The sequence below is a fragment of the Hippopotamus amphibius genome, chromosome 7, assembly GCF_030028045.1.
Source record: "Hippopotamus amphibius kiboko isolate mHipAmp2 chromosome 7, mHipAmp2.hap2, whole genome shotgun sequence".
Classification (NCBI taxonomy): domain Eukaryota; kingdom Metazoa; phylum Chordata; class Mammalia; order Artiodactyla; family Hippopotamidae; genus Hippopotamus; species Hippopotamus amphibius.
Genome location: NC_080192.1, coordinates 29,709,703 through 29,726,239, shown reverse-complemented (window position 1 = coordinate 29,726,239; position 16,537 = coordinate 29,709,703).

Sequence of the window (16,537 nt, the reverse complement as noted above, 5' to 3'; positions counted from 1 at the left end):
CAAACAGTGGCTTCCACTTTATTACTCCTTCTTGCATGCTTGTACCCTTTGATTTCACCAGCCTTTCCTCCTTTCTTCTTTCTTGTCATAAGAATCCCCTGAACTCCTAAGCATTCTCTATTTAGCAAAGACATTAACATCTGCCCACAGCATCCTTCTTCACCCCAACTTTGCTCTTTCCATTCAACCCTCTGCTGTCATCCTGGCTGATTTCAACCTAACTAGCCACTCAGTGCTCTGCTTTCTTAGTTCCTTAGTGGCCCAAATACCTCTGTTCCAGGCGTTCCTTTTTCTCAGTAGATTTTCAGTCCAGCACCTTCTCTTTGTGTTAGCCGCCTCTTATCTCCACGTGTGTGTGTCCATTTAGAGTTATCATCAATATGATAAATACTCTTGCGAATATTGTTTTTCTTTCTTGATGTGCTTTCATCCTGAACACTGAGCTGGAAAACCAGTGAACCCAAACACCTGAATTCTCTATGCTGTTTCTGATTTCCTAAGCATCACCGAAGAACAACATCTATTTGAATTTATTTTTCAATAAATATTTAAGAATACTTGAGAACCCTCGATATACATCTGAGCAACTAATTTCTACCAGGCATGGATACAGGTATTGGGGTACACATGGTACATAAGAAAATAAAGTCTGTATCTCAAGTATAAATACACTGAATTTTATAGACTATACATGTGTGTACATATATGTGTGTGTGTGTGTATATGAATATGAGAGAGAGAGAGAGAAAACAGCAACAAGAGAGTGAGGGCACTAGCACTACCAGATATTAGAATATCATATAAAGCTAAGTTCACCTCACTTATACCAACCCATCTCCTAGAGCCTCTAATTTCCTAAGCATTGTGACACTATCTGAGCCATTCCTTCCCATCATATTATACAATGAGTTTGTGCATGTGTCCTTTATTCTGTTTGTATGTGTGTGTTTGTGTGTGTAAGGATAAAAGAAGTACAGGAAAATGTTAATACTATTTTTTATAAATTTTGAAATTGTAAATCATTTTATTTGTTCTTTACATTCTTTATAATTTTCTGTGCTTTCTAAATTTTCTGTAGCAATTAAATACTACTTTTCTTATTAAAATGATCAGCTTTTAAGTGTGTGAAATTAACATCTATAAGAAATAAAAAGTGTTTTGATAATTTTAGACATAAGCATAATATAATAATATGGGCCTTTGTCATCCCCTTGATGAAGATAACCTCCAAAAAAAATTATGCAGGGAATTTGTAGTAATATAAACACTTCAATATGCAAACTGAAGAACAGACCAATTCAAGACTGACTGAGTTCAATAGTCATCATTCATGAGTAGTTAAACATCCTATGGTCATAGAGATTGAAAAATTAAGTATGTGTATATTAAAAAAATAGTAACTCTATAGTTCACATAATTAGATAGCTTATACCCAAATACTATGGAACACTAGACAACACCATTAACATATTTTTGTAAGCTATCTGTGTATTTACATAGGATTATCATTCTTTGTGCCCAACCTTAATTTTCTAATTTGCTAAAAATTTACCTCTATTTCATATACAGTTGAAATATCTTAATGTTGGCTTTGTGAAACTAAATAAAAAATCATACTCTACTTAGAAATCCTTAAAAAAGAGCATATATATACACACAATGCAAACTAGCCAATACTTTTGTTCAATACTCTATAGGTCCCTAAATATTATTTTTCACAATGAATGACACTGTTTTGTCTTGCTTAGAGAAATCTGTCATTATTTCTGTACTGTTGTAGACTAAAATAATCAAGCACATTATACAGCAAAATCATAACAGCATAATTTGAAGCACTGGGGCAAAAATATAACTTTACTAACATAACTTTGACAGTTGAAGACTCAGTTATGGAAGTTCTCCTGCAATTCTGTGGGCTGTGTATTGGAGTTTATCATTGTTTGACATCAGTTTGACCTCTCCAGTTGCATCCTTCACATATATCATGTTGCCTTGTAGCAAAGGAAAGTGAATAATTTTGAACTCGTGTGTATAGATAGATACCATGTCCATTATTTAGAGAGGTAAAGTGAATTCTCTTGTATAATGTATTACTCAAGCATTATCAGTTACTAACATCCAGCTCTTTGCTACATCTACTTAAAAGAAATATACAGTACTTGCTGGCATTAGCAGTAAATGTAGTGGAATTTCTGACTTCAATTATGGATTCTCATTATCTCAAGAAAATTCTCTGATTAGGCAAGAAAATAGTTTCTGTGTGACCGATTGGATTGTGATATTACTAAATACAGTTTGGCAAAGAGAGAATAGAATAGCATAAAATGTCATACAGGAGACTTAGCTGATACTGTTAGAACAGAAGAGGGGCCAGTAACTTTAGTGTTTCAGTGTGGTGTAGGCAGGCACCTGGCAGAAAGAAAAGACGTCAAGTAAAAAGGAGAAAAAAACAAAAAAGGAGAGGAAAAGAAGTCACATAATGTAATGCTTACTATCCTCTGAGGAGGTTATTGTACTTCTGAAAGACATGCTGCTGCTATTTACATTGAGACTAATATATATATGCATCACAGGCTATGTAACTACCATAGATAACAGTATCATTAATAAATTCTTTTCTTCCAGATTTATTGAGCAATAATTGACAAGTAAAATTGTATATTTTTAAAGTGTACATGGTGATTCGATATACATATACATTGTTAAATGATTACCACAATCAAGTTAATTATCACATCCTTCACATATTTAGGGTATCCAACAAAAGTATTGACTAGTTTGCATGTGTGTGTGTGTGTGTGTGTGTGTGTGTGTGTGTATATATATGCTCTTTTTTAAGGATTTCTAAGTAGATTATGATTTTTTAATTTAGTTTCATAAATTCTCTCTCTCTCTCTCTTTCATTTTCTGGTAGTGAGAATGCTTAAGGTCTCCTCTCAACAAATTTCAAGTATATAATGCCGAATTATTAACTATAGACACCATGCTGTACATTAGCTCCTCAGAATCTATTCATCTTATAACTGAAAGTTTATGTTATTTGACCTATATCATCTACCCATTTTCCCCATATCTCAGCTCCTGGCAACCATCATTCTACTCTCTGTTTCTATGAGATTGGCTCTTTTTTTTTTTTTTTGATTCCACATATAAGTGATACCATACATTATTTGTCTTTATCTGGCTTCTTTCACTTAATCTCCTCCAGGTTTGTCCATATTGTAGCAACTGGCAGGATCTCCTTTCTTTTTATGTCTGAATAATATTTCTATCTATCTACATATCTACCTATTTATCTATCCATCTATACATATGTATTTTCTTTATCCATTCATCTGTCAACGGGGACACTTAAGTTCATTCTCACCAATGAAACAGAGAAAGAGAAATAAACAGAGAGCAGAGAAATAAACCCATATGTACAAGATGAACTAAACTTTGACACAGGCACTAAGAACATACCTTGGGAAAAGGAGAGTTGCTTCAATAAATGGTGATAGAAAAAATGGGCATCCACAGGACAAAGAATTAAACTGGGCCTCCATCTTACACCACTAACAAAAATTAACTTGAAATGGATTAAAGAGTAAGGGTAAGACCTGAAACCCTAAAACTCCTTGAGGAAAACATAGGGTAAAATCTCTTTGACATTGGTTTTTCAATGAGTTTTTGAATACAACAACAAAAGCACAGGTATCCAAAGCTAAAATAAACAAGTTGCACTACATCAAACTGAAAGGCTTCTTTTCAGCAAAAGAAATCATCAACAAACTGGAAAGACAACCTACAGAATGAAAGAAAATATTTGCAAATCACATATTTGGTAAGGGGTTAATATCCAAAATACGCAAGGAATTCATATAACTCAGTAGCAAAAAACCCCAAATAATCCGATTAAAAACTGAGCAAAGGATCCAAACAGACATCTTCCCAAAGCAGACATACAGATGGCCTACAGGAACATGGAAATATGTTCAACATCACTAATCATGAGGGAAATGCACATCAAAACCACAGTGAGATATCATCTCACAGCTGTTAGGGTAACTGTAATACTATGGAGATAAGATATAACAAGTCTTCACGAGGGTGTGAAGAAACTTGCACTGTTGTTGGGAACGTAAGTTGGTACAGTTATTATGGAAAACAATATGGAGTTTCCTCAAAAAACTGAAAATCAAATTTTCATTAATAACATCTATGAGTATTTCAATAAATCCAGACTTTTCAATACTTTCTTGCAAATTTACCTAGTAATGCAAAGTTTACAGTTCCTTAGGATGGGTCCTGGGCACAATTTAGTTTAGGGCTATTTTAGCTGCACTGCTAAGGCTGTTCTGAAGATTCTGTCTGAGACATTTATGAGACATTTCCACTCTGCCTCTTGGGATACAAACTCTTCCAAGCCCTCTGTGAGCCTTGGAAATATTTCAACAGCTTCTTCCAGGTGATTCTTTTTCTGGCCTTAGATATTTTCTTCTCAAATGTATACAGATGAGTATTCTGCCTATGACTTGTTAGGATTCCTCTGCCTATTTCTATAATTCTCTCTCTGAAGTCCCATCCTTTTAGATACAAAGGCCCCTCTGAATTGTGCTTGGTCTCTCATCAGTAAGAATGCCTGGCTGTTTGTCCTACTCCTTCCTGTGTTACATCCCGAAAATTTCATGCAATCAATAAGCTGGTGTAATCATATAGAACATCTTATTTGTTTCTGTTTTCTCAGGAATCACAGGGCTGATCTGCCAGCTGTCAAATGTATGAAAACTAGTGTTTATAGATTTAGCCCATTTTTCAAATTGTTAATTTTTTCCAAATTTTTCAAATTGTTAAATGGGGGAGTGTTTTTCTATCTTGGCTGGAAACAATTATTTTTTTTTAATTTGGGATATTTTACAATTTTGATTTTTAATTGAAGAATTATTTTTCTGAAGCTTATATACTATATTAATACAATTCCATTTGATTTTTAATCTGAAGCGTGTGTTCATCTGATTAAAGAGAAAAAAATATCTGAGGAGTAGAATTTGGAAGGATACAATTTTAATAGTTTTTTTTCAGGTTTACATACTTTTTGGTCTTTTGTGTGCTTCTAACACCAGTAAGAATAAACTTTTTATGAACTGAATGTTTTTCTCCCTCCAAAATTCATATGTTGAAGCACTAATTCCTAGTGTGATGGTATTTGGAGATGTGACCTTTGGGGTGTAATTAAAGTCAGATGAGGTTGTACAAGTGGTATTCTCAAGATGAGATAAGCATCCTTGTCAGAAGAGACACCTGAGAGCTTGCTCACTCTCTCTTCCCGAATGCTCACAAAGAAGAGAACATATGAACACATGGCAATATGGTGGCCACCTATGAGCCACGAGAAGAGGCCTTAGAATGAAATCTACCTTGCCCACAACTTGATCTTGGACTTCCTAGCCTCTACAACTGTGAAACATACATTTCTTTTTTTTTAATTTAAGCCACCCAGTCTATAGTATTTTATTAACGCAGCCCAAGCTAAGACAACTATTAATACCAAAATTTATGTAAAGAATATTGAATTTTTTTCTATCATGAGCATATTAAAATGAGATTAGAAGATTTAAAGCACAGAAATTATTCCCATTGAATGTATATATAGATGAGGGGTATGTGTGTGTGTGTGTCTGTGTGTGTGTGTGTGTATTTAGACGGAAATTAATCCTTCCCTGGCCAAGGAGAATTTGAATTCTGAATCTGCCATTTTTTAGCAGAAAATGTCAATCAAGTGAGTAGGCTTTAGAATTTGGCTGTCTGAATTGAATCCTGACATTACCACATATGAATTGCAAGAACGTATACAAGTTAAAGTTCTCATCTATTAAAATGGAAAAATAATAATAGTTTTTATCACATAAGTTTTTTTGAGTATCTAAATTGCAGAAAATAATCTAAAACACTTAATATATACATGCTAATTTATCACCAATTTTAGTGATTATTTTTATCACTACTAACCGCTACTTTGGACAAGTAAGTTACATGACATCTCTAAATTTGTTTTCTTATCTCTAAAATTGGTAAGGATTCTTATCTTTAAGAACTCAAAGAAAAAAGAGATAATGTGTGTGAACTACTGAGCACAATTTGATACAGAGAATATGTTAATAAAGATTTTAATTTTTAAAAATACTTGTAACTAGTTCTATTTTTGATATTTTAGAATCAACTTTATTGTTCGAAAAATGTTCTCATCAAAAGTTTTTGTGTGTGTGTGTGTGTGTGTGTGTAGTATTTTTTCCCTAGGAACATACCATTTCTTGTTTTTTTAGAGTTACAATAGAAAAATGAACTGTATTTCAAAACATTACTTTTATTTTTTTTTGAGTTTGATATAGGCCACCAGTTTATTTTTGTTTTGCTACCATTGTTTCGGTGTCATACAAAAATTCATTGCCAAAACCAGTGTCAAAGAGCTTGCCCCCTATGTTTTCCTCTAGGAATTTTACATTTTAAATCTGACATTTAAGTCTTTAATCTGTTCAGAGTTGACTTCTGTTAGTGATTAAGCAGCAGTCCAGTTTCATTATTTAGTCTTCATTACCTGAAAGGGTTTCCACTTACATATGGACATAATTCAGCAGAGCCACTAGGATCCTGCCCAATTTTTATTTTATGTTTTAGGGTTTTTTTGTTTGGATGTGGAATATCTTATCTTTTTATGAGCCCAGCTAAGTCTTTGTTTTTTTTTTTTTTTTAAAGCTCTTTATTGGAATATGATTGCTTTACACTGTTGTGCCAGGTTTTGAGGTATACCAAGGTGAATCAGCTGTATTTATACATATATCCCCATATCCCCTCCCTCCCGAGACTCCCTCCTACCCTCTCTATCCTGGCCCTCTAAGTCATCACCCATCATCGAGTTTATCTCCCTGTGTCATGCAGGAACTTCCCACTAGCTATCTATTTTACATTTGGTAGTGTATATATGTCAATGCTACTCTCTCACTTCATCCCAGCTGCCCCTTTGCTCCCCCCCACCCTGTATCCTCAAGTCCGTTCTCTACACCTGCATCTTTATTCTTGCCCTGTCATTGGGTTCATCAGTACCGCTTGTTTCTTAGATTCTTAGATATATCAGTTATCATACGGCATTTGTTTTTCTCTTTCTGGCTTACTTTACTCTGTATGACAGACTCTAGGTCTATCCACCTCATTACAAATAACTCAATTTCATTCTTTTTTATGGCTGAGTAATATTCCATTGTATGTATGTGCCACATCTTCTTTATCCATTCATCTGTTGATGGGCATTTAGGTTGCTTCCACGTCCTGGCTATTGTAAATAGTGCTGCAATGAACACTATGGTACATATTTCTTTTTGGATTATGGTTTTCTCTGAGTGTATGCCCAGTAGTGGGATTACTGGATCATATGGTAGTTCCATTTTTAGTTTTTTAAGGAACCTCCAAACTGTTTTCCATAGTGGCTGTACCAACTTACATTCCCACCAACAGTGCAAGAAGGTTCCCTTTTCTCCTCACCCTCTCCAGCATTTATTGTTTCTAGATTTTTTGATGATGGCCGTTCTGACTGGTGTGAGGTGATACCTCATTGTGGCTTTGACTTGCATTTCTCTAATGAGTAGTGATGTTGAGCATCTTTTCATGTGTTTGTTAGCCATTTGCATGTCTTCTTTGGAGAAATGTCTGTTTAGGTCTTCTGCCCATTTGTGGAGTGGGTTATTTGCTTTTTTGGTATTAAGCTGCATGAGCTGCTTGTATATTTTGGAGATTAATTCAATACATTACTTTTTTATCCTGGTGAGAAAACTGGCAATAAGTAGCAATCTTATTTAAAGATCACTGGGGTAGGCCATTTGGAGTTTTTGTATAGTTTCAATGCATCAGAAGTCTTCATTGAACCACTACATGAGTCCATACTAGACCAAAAAGCACAAAGATCACATCAAAGTTGGATTCCTTCTTGCAACAGGATCATTGGGATAGACTGTAAAAAAAAAAAGAAATTAAAGCAAAAGACTATTTCAAAGACATTGATTCTTGTTTAAATTAAAGTAAGTGGGAATTTCCCCAGTATCGATCTTAGTTAACAGAAGAACGTTCTGCAAAAATGGTGAACTACCATTATTTCTAATGACAAATAATCACCATTCCAATTTCAACCAACAGGAAAGAATAACAGCCATATATTGGTTTTCTAAATTTTAACAGTCTATTCAATTTGTAGTTTGAAGTTGTTTAAAGTAGCTTTCTTAAATTAATGTACTGCTAAGCCAGGACGTGTCAGATGTGGCAATTCTAGAAGCATCATTTATAGTATATTAAACTTTATTTTGAGATAATTGTAGTGCAGTGGATAGGAATAATACAGAAAGATCCCATGTACTCTCTACCCAGTTTCCCCCAATGATTATCTTAAAATTTACATGGAAAGGCAAAGAAACTAAAAGAACTAAAATCACTGTGGTAAAGATGGATAAAGCAGAAGGAATTACCTTCCTAGTTTAAAGACTGATTATATACCTTCAATAATCAGAACTGTTTAGCTTTAGTTAACAGATACATACATAGATCAATAGAACAGAACTTATCCACACAGATATACCCAACTAATTTATGACAAAGACAAAATGTTAATTTGACTAAGGAATAGCCTTTTCGATAATTGATGCTGCATTATACAGATAATCTTGTATATCATTTTGTGGTAGAACTGATATTTTTACTATGTTGCATCTTCCAGTCCTTGAACATGATCTGACTTCATTTATTTAGATCTTTTTGATTTCTTTCATCAGTGTTGTGTAGTTTTTCAACATACAAGTACTGTGCATGTGTTGTTAGGTTTACATGTAACTATTGTGTGTGAGAGAAAGTATTTGTGTTTGTAATTCTAGTTTCATTGCCCACATATTTATTTCTAGTAACAGACACACAATAAATTTTATGTGCTTATTTTATATCCTGTGATCTTGTTGAACAGACTTATTAGTGTTAGGAGTATTTTCTACATTCCTTCACTTCCTATGTAGAAAATCATGCCATTTTAAAATAGAGATTAATTTTACTTTTTCATTTCTATCTGTATGCCTTGTCTTGTCTTGTCTTGTCTTATTGTACTGGCTAGATCTTCCAGGACTGTGTGAAATAAATTTGGTAGGAACCTTGTTCTTGATTTTAGGGAGAAAGCATTCAGTCTTTCACTAGTAGGTATAAAGTTAGTTGTAGGCTTTTTGTAGATGCTTTTCATCAAATTGAGATATGTTTCTTTCTATTCCTCTTTTTCTGCCAGTTCTTATTTAAATGGGTATTGATTTTTTCAAGTTATTTTTCTTCATTAATTTATATTATTATGTGATATTTCTCTTTTCCTTATTAATGTAGTGAACTACACTAGTTGATATTTTAAGTATTGAACCAGATTTGGCTCTTTAAAAAAACTCCCATTGGTCATGGCATGTATTCTTTATATATATCTGACTGAATTCTGTTTGCTAATATTTTCTTAAGTATTTTCAATATGTATTCATGGGGGATATTATCTACAGTTTTCTTTCATTGTAATATCCTTATCTGTTTTTGGTATGAAGATAATATTATCTTTAGAAGTGAATTGAGAAGCATTCACTTCTTTTTTCTAGAAGAGATTGAGTAAAATTAGTGTCAATTTTTCTTTAAAGGTTTGGTAGAGTTCTACAGTGAAACCATCTGTGCCTGGAAGTTTTCTTTTTTGGGAGTTTTTTAAATTATAGATTCAAAATTTTTATAGTTACATGCAATTTAAAGTTAAATATTTCATGTGGAGTGAGTTGTGATAATTTGTGCTTCTTGAGGAATTGATCCATTTTATCTACATTGTTACATTTTTGTGTGTGAAGTTGTTTATAATAGCCTCTTTTTTATTTCTTATACAATTTTTAAAGGTTATAATAGCCTCTTTTTATACCTTTGATGTCTTCAGGGTCTGTGTATAAACTTTGTTTCATTCCTGATATTGGTAATCTGTGTCTTTTCTTCTTGTCAGTCTACCCATAGATCTTTATTTTTATTGATCTTTTCAAAGAACTGGTTTTATTGTTTTGTTTTTTCTTTTTTTGTCTTAAATTGTATTGATTCCTGCTTTTATATTTATCATTTCCTCCTTCTGTTGCTTTGTGTTTATTTTGTACTTTTTTTTTTAAGTAATCATCAGAAATTTATTTCTCACAATTCTGGAGGCTGAGAAGTACAAGATTAAGGCATTGGCACATTCGGTGTCTGGTGAGAGTCTGATTCCTGATTCATATTGTATTTTCACACAGTGGAAGGACTTATTTTTGTATTTTTGTTTTTTGTTTTTTTTTTTTTTTTTGAGGTGGGAGCTTAAATGACTGATTTGAGACTTTCTTTTATAATGTATACATTTAGTGCCATAAATTTCCCTCTCAGCACTGCCTTAGCTGTGACCCACACTTTTTGATATATTTTCATTTTCATCTAGCTAAATATAATTTTGATTTATTTGGGAGTTCCTTTTTGACCCGTAGGTTATTTATAAAGATGTTGTTTAGTTTCTAGTTGTTTAGTTTCAGAGATTTCTTATTATCTTTCTGTTATTAATTTCTAGTTATGGTTAAAGAATACACACTATGTGCCCTAATTATTTTAAATTTATTAAGGTTTATTTTATGGCCCAGGACACAGTCTATTTTGGTGTAATTGCCATGGGCACTTGGAAATGATGTGTATTCTTGTGTTGTTATGTGAAGTGTTCTGTAAACATCATTTAGATTGTGTTGGTTGATGACATTGTTGAATGCTTCTTTATGCTTGCTAATCTTCTGTCTCCGTGTTCTATCTGTGGTTGAGAGAGTGACAAAGTTCTAACTATAATTTTGGATTTTAGAAGCATCATTTTTAATCTTTAAAGAAAATCTACAGGTATAATTTATAAGAGAATGAAACATTTGGTTTTAATATGGTTTTCCTCATATACACATAAATAGTGACTAGCTCACTTTAACATGCTTCATAGATAACAAAGAATTAGGTAAAATAATCATCGGATGAGTATAAATGTTGGTTCAACCTGCAACCATGTAGATGCTAGTGGAGTACATAAAATAAAATTCTATCCTTTCCACATAGGATGGAAACTTACTCTTTTGGCTTGACCTAAGTGAAAACATTTGTGCCCCCTCTGTCTACTGCCCCAGCTCAGTCCACTTTTTCTACATAGTAAGTGAGGTATGTGCCATTTCAATATAGAAAGTGATAAGAAATACAATAGTTAGGTCCAAAAATGCTTCTCAAGAGAAAACTTGAGATGATATACATAAATTTTTTAATACAAATTTGTTTTTGAATAAATATGCACTTTGGAAAACAATGAGATCTTTTATAGCTATTGATAAGGGCATCAATACAGAGTTGTAAAAGAGAATTTGAGGTAGGTAGTCAGACATGTTTATATTCTCATCAGTTTGCTTTCTGTTATGAATACCGAATCCAAAACTAGTGGCTGATAAACAGGAAATAGAAGAAAAGAGACATAAACTAATGATAATTAAAGAATTATTTTAGGATAGTGACAATTAAGATAGGAGGCATATTTTAAAAAGGAAAATATGAAAATGTTGAAGTTGTAAGATAGTTTTAGTGTTTATATATATTTTTTCAAATTGCATAGCATTTCATAATTTTAAAAGCACTTTCAAAATTATCTCAGTCATGCGTCTTAGAGTTAGGTATTTCTTTCAAGTTCATTTTAACATAATTAAAGAAGAAACTGAGCTTCAGAGATAATCGATGCATTGTCCTCAATTTTCAGCCTGTAGGGAAATGGACTTTTTGATTCTAGGTCTAGAACTCATTCCATTGGATCATAACTGCCTCTGTATTAGAGGAAGACTTCTGAAATTCTACAGAAACTCACCAAAATTAACAAATGAAAATGTAGGTTCTTGTCTTTATGCCATCGAAATATTCACATTCTGCCTATGCTCTATTCTTTGTATATATTTTATTTATTTATTTATTTGTTTTTGATTCCTCAGTTGCTCTAATCTTAAGAATAATAGTAATAAAACAAACACTCTGACTATGGATCATTATATACATAATTGAAAAGCCTTATGTATATATAATTGCTTTTCAGGGAAATTTTTTATATTTGGGATCATCAGTTCTCATAAAGATACCATATAATTTTTGTAATATAGCTGGTCCTCTATGGTTTAAATGTGCAGTTGAATAAAGCTTCTATGGTTAAAGCAGGACAAATATAATTTTTTTTTCTGAAGAAACAGTATTGTCCATTTTGCTACAGTCCATTAAATATTAAGATGTTAAAACTCAGTTCAATAGACACTGAATGCTAAATCCACCATGTTTTGAGGAAGTTGTTTTTTTTTTTAGCACTCTTTCCCCATATGATGGTCAATTATAGATATTACAAACCAAATTAATGGAACACATTCAAATGCAAAGAATGAAGCTAAGTAATCTAAGCCATGATTTAAATTTTAGAAGCAGACGAGCTTTTTTTAAATGCTTTTTAATTTTGATAGGAGAATAAGCGCTAACAAAAATTAATTTTAAAAAAAACTGTGCTTTTTCCCTCCCCCCAAAATCTTTAATTATCATAGAAAATTAATAAAATAGGATTAACTTTAAAATTATAATTATCTGCCTCCTTTTCTGGTTTCCCACCATAATAGTTGGAGGATAGCCACTGTTATTTCATAAATTATTTCTCAGGCAGGATACTCAGTGTTAATATCAATTTTTTTCTTATCTGGGATCAAATTATTCATTTGTTGTTTTTTATTTTATATAGATTCTTATTGAATTTGATAAATATTTGAGAAAAATTAAATGAAAATATACTCATTTATTTATACCAAGGAAAAAAGGCTTTTATAACAAATAAATCTGCATTGCTGAACACTTAGACATTTCAAGGTGCCCATCATATTAGACCCATCCAACAATTCAATTGAGAGTATATAAAAACAGTTTAAAAAACAGACAAGTGCTTTAAAAAATTACTATAATGCTAATATAGATTTTTTAAATTGAGGTTTCAAATTCATTTGGACTTTATAGTTTCGTCCTTTCATCTCCCATTTTGATAGGAAAAAGTCAAATATTTGTCTGTCAGTAGTGAATTAATTAAATTAATTATGGAACATCCACATAATAGAAAACTATGCAAACTTTATCAATTGGAAAGAGAATATCTATGTCAATGTTATTAAGGTAAAAATAATGAAACAGAATGTAGGAGGTGATGCAATTTTAATTTACAGACATCAATCTCTTTTTCCATCAATCTACTGACCTGTTTATCATCTACCTATATGTAATGTGTGCAAAGAAAAAAAAATAACACATATCCATGAAGGAGATACATCTAGGTGTTAATAGTGGTTATCTAGATGTGAGGGGTGGGATAGTAATAGTCTATGCAGAGAAAGAAACTTAAGAAGATTTTTATTTTCTACTTCCTATAGTTAAGTGCAATTTGAATACTTTATGATTTAGCAAGCATTTCTCTTATAATTATAATTTTTATTTTAGAAAAGAAAACAGAATAGAGGCTATTTATTGTAGCTTTGTGGGAATTAGCTTTACTTCTAGTGTCTGTAATCCTGATATTTGAATCAACTTTGTTTTTAAATGTTACTAACATCTGGGAATCATCAGAATGCACTTTTTGTTGTTATAAATGATATTAAACAATAAGTTATTCTGAATGCAACTTGAGGTAGTAAGAGGAATCAGAGCCACATGGAATTGATATATTTATTGTTTGTTTTCAAAGGTGTATCAGGGGAATACTTAGACAGTGAAGATAGGGAACTCTTCAGGAAGAGGATAAATTACTCTTAACAGAATAAAATCAAGTATGGTTTTCTCTGAGGGAATTATGGAGGCGAGATAAGATTAAGTAAACTTCAAGGTTTACTTTCTCCTCAAAGGCAACATGGCAAGCCTACTTAATCTAATTGGCAAAGTACCCAGCATAATGAAACTTTTTCATAAATATGTATTATGTTGGCATGGGGGAATCCCAATCAATGCAATTAGTGATGCTTTTTCTACTTAGCAGTTCTGCCTGACATAATTTTACTTGCAATCCAGATGACTTTTCTAAGCTCTGGATTTGTAGAAAATTATGGAAGTGTAGTACTGAAGATTACTAATGTTCTTCACTTTTGTTTTGTCCCAGATATTATGATGGGATTTTACTCATTGCCTTTGGAGGCTTTCTCAAAGGCTATATAGGCTTTCTCCCCAAACACCTCACCCTACATTTCTAGGTTTACTCTAGGCTCTTCTCTTGACTCCTTCACTTGTCTGTTTTCCTGACAATTGACATGATCCTCCTCCAAGTCTCAGGACACTCCAAACCCTAAACCAAAGGTTGAGATATGCAGAATTTCTCTTTGTGCCCAGTCCCCCAACTCTGCATCTTACAAGAGTCATCTTTCCTTTGCTTCCCCAAAACTCAACTGTAGAATCTCACCCCCAAATTCTATATCATATGTCACTAAATAGCAGAAGAAGTCCCATCCTTGGCTGGTAGGTGTGCTTTTTAATGGCATGGAGAATGTTTTTGTTTGTTTGCTTGTTTGTTTAGGTGAGCCAACAAAAGATCAGAATATTTAACATAAAAAGTTTTCTGAATTCTTTGGGGGTATTGAGTAAAAACAAATAAGTAATCAAACAGAAAATGTGTCAGCACTGGGTGCCCATCTTGAACCTAACAACAATTGTGTGATGCTGAGTAGCACCAACTCCCTTTACATAGTCCTGGTCCACATAATGTCCATCAATCCCTTTCATCTAACAACTATTCATTGTGCTCATTTGTGTGCCTCTTTGATACCTAAAAGTACTTGATTGAATTTGTGACCCATTTGCCATATGCCAAAAGCCTTTCAAAACACTCATTCTGATGGAGGAGTAAGAGACAGAAAAAGACATTGTCTTAGTTTTGCTATTTATGTTCTTCTCCTAGATCACAAGTCTAAGGTAAAGGTAGAAACACTAAGCCTTGGGCATGTCAGATTCAGTGAAGTTTATTGAGTTATAATCCTTTATGAAAGTTCCTGACTTCTGAAAGTCAGTCACATAAGAGACAATCTTCTCAACATATAAAGTTGTCAAAAATTAAGTTTCTATCTATAAACTGTCGCATAGGAAACCAGAGGCAAACTTTTAAGAGATCACTAAAGGCAAACTTTCAGAAAGGTTTCTTGGCTCTCAGGTTCTTTGTTTATACATTCACCCTTCTGTTTACCCAGCTTTCTTTACTGAAAGGTCTATCTCATACATTTGAGCCCTTAATTATATGCTCATATCCTTCTCTGCCAAATTCACAGGAGTAGCTATACTTTCAAGTCATGTTAAAGAAAATGTAAGATCCATCTCTTTGTCATATTTGATAAATTTATGCTTTCATTTTCTTTAATTGGATTAGGCACCTTTGCAGACAATTTCTCTTTGAAGTCAGCTTTTGGCAGATAGATATTCAATGCATCAGTAGTAGCTTTTCATGATGCATGTCAGTCACTTCTTTTATTTGAACTTCTATAATCTACTCATAGTTTTGGAAACTTCTATTGTCTTTAATTGCTTTTCCTAGAGGGTGGCAGACAATCTTTGTGAACCCAGGAATTTCTCATTTTAAAGCTGCATCTTAATGCAATCCTTTGAAAGACATTTTAATTGCTAGTTAAATTACAATTTTGAGTTAAATTACAATCATATGTCATTCCATAGTGCAAATAATTTAAGTGAATTGATAGATGTGACACATAGCCAATTTCATGCACAGGCAATGACCTGAAACTCATGTTACCCCTAACTTGGTGACTACAACATTTCTTTTGAAATCAATAAAAAAATGCATCTTAATTTTAAAACTATTCAATAGTTGCAAAACTGTGAAAGTGTAGAAAGCCATGTTAGAAATGAATACATATGGAAAATTTTTGACTCTCTCATCTTATAATATAGTTGTACAGGAAATGGTTTCATAGTTTGGGCACTGATTTTGATTTCTGGTTCCATCTCTTTCTATCTGCGTACTAGATACTTGGCTTTTCTTGAACTTTGTTTCATTTTTAAAGTTAAAGAATATTGATGCATTCTGAGGATTAACTGTTACAATATATTTAAATCACTTTTATATTTAAATACTTTTATATTAAAAGCATTTGGCATCTAGTAGATAACAAAGCAACAAGTGCTATTATATTTTTGAAAACAGATTTTAAAAGAACTTTTGTAAAATTTTGATTTGATGTTAAAAGGAATAAGAATTTCCTATTGAAACTCAGACTTAACATTGGAAAAATGGCTAATTTTTCATTCAAACAGATACATTTATGTCTCCTCTGTATAGTGATCCTCAGCCACATATTGCTTTTGTATAATACAGGTTTTTCTTCTTGAATCACAACATTTATTTATTTTTCTTTTTTTTAAAGCTCTTTATTGGAATATAATTGCTTTACACTCTTGTACCAGTTTTTGAGGTACACCAAAGTCAATC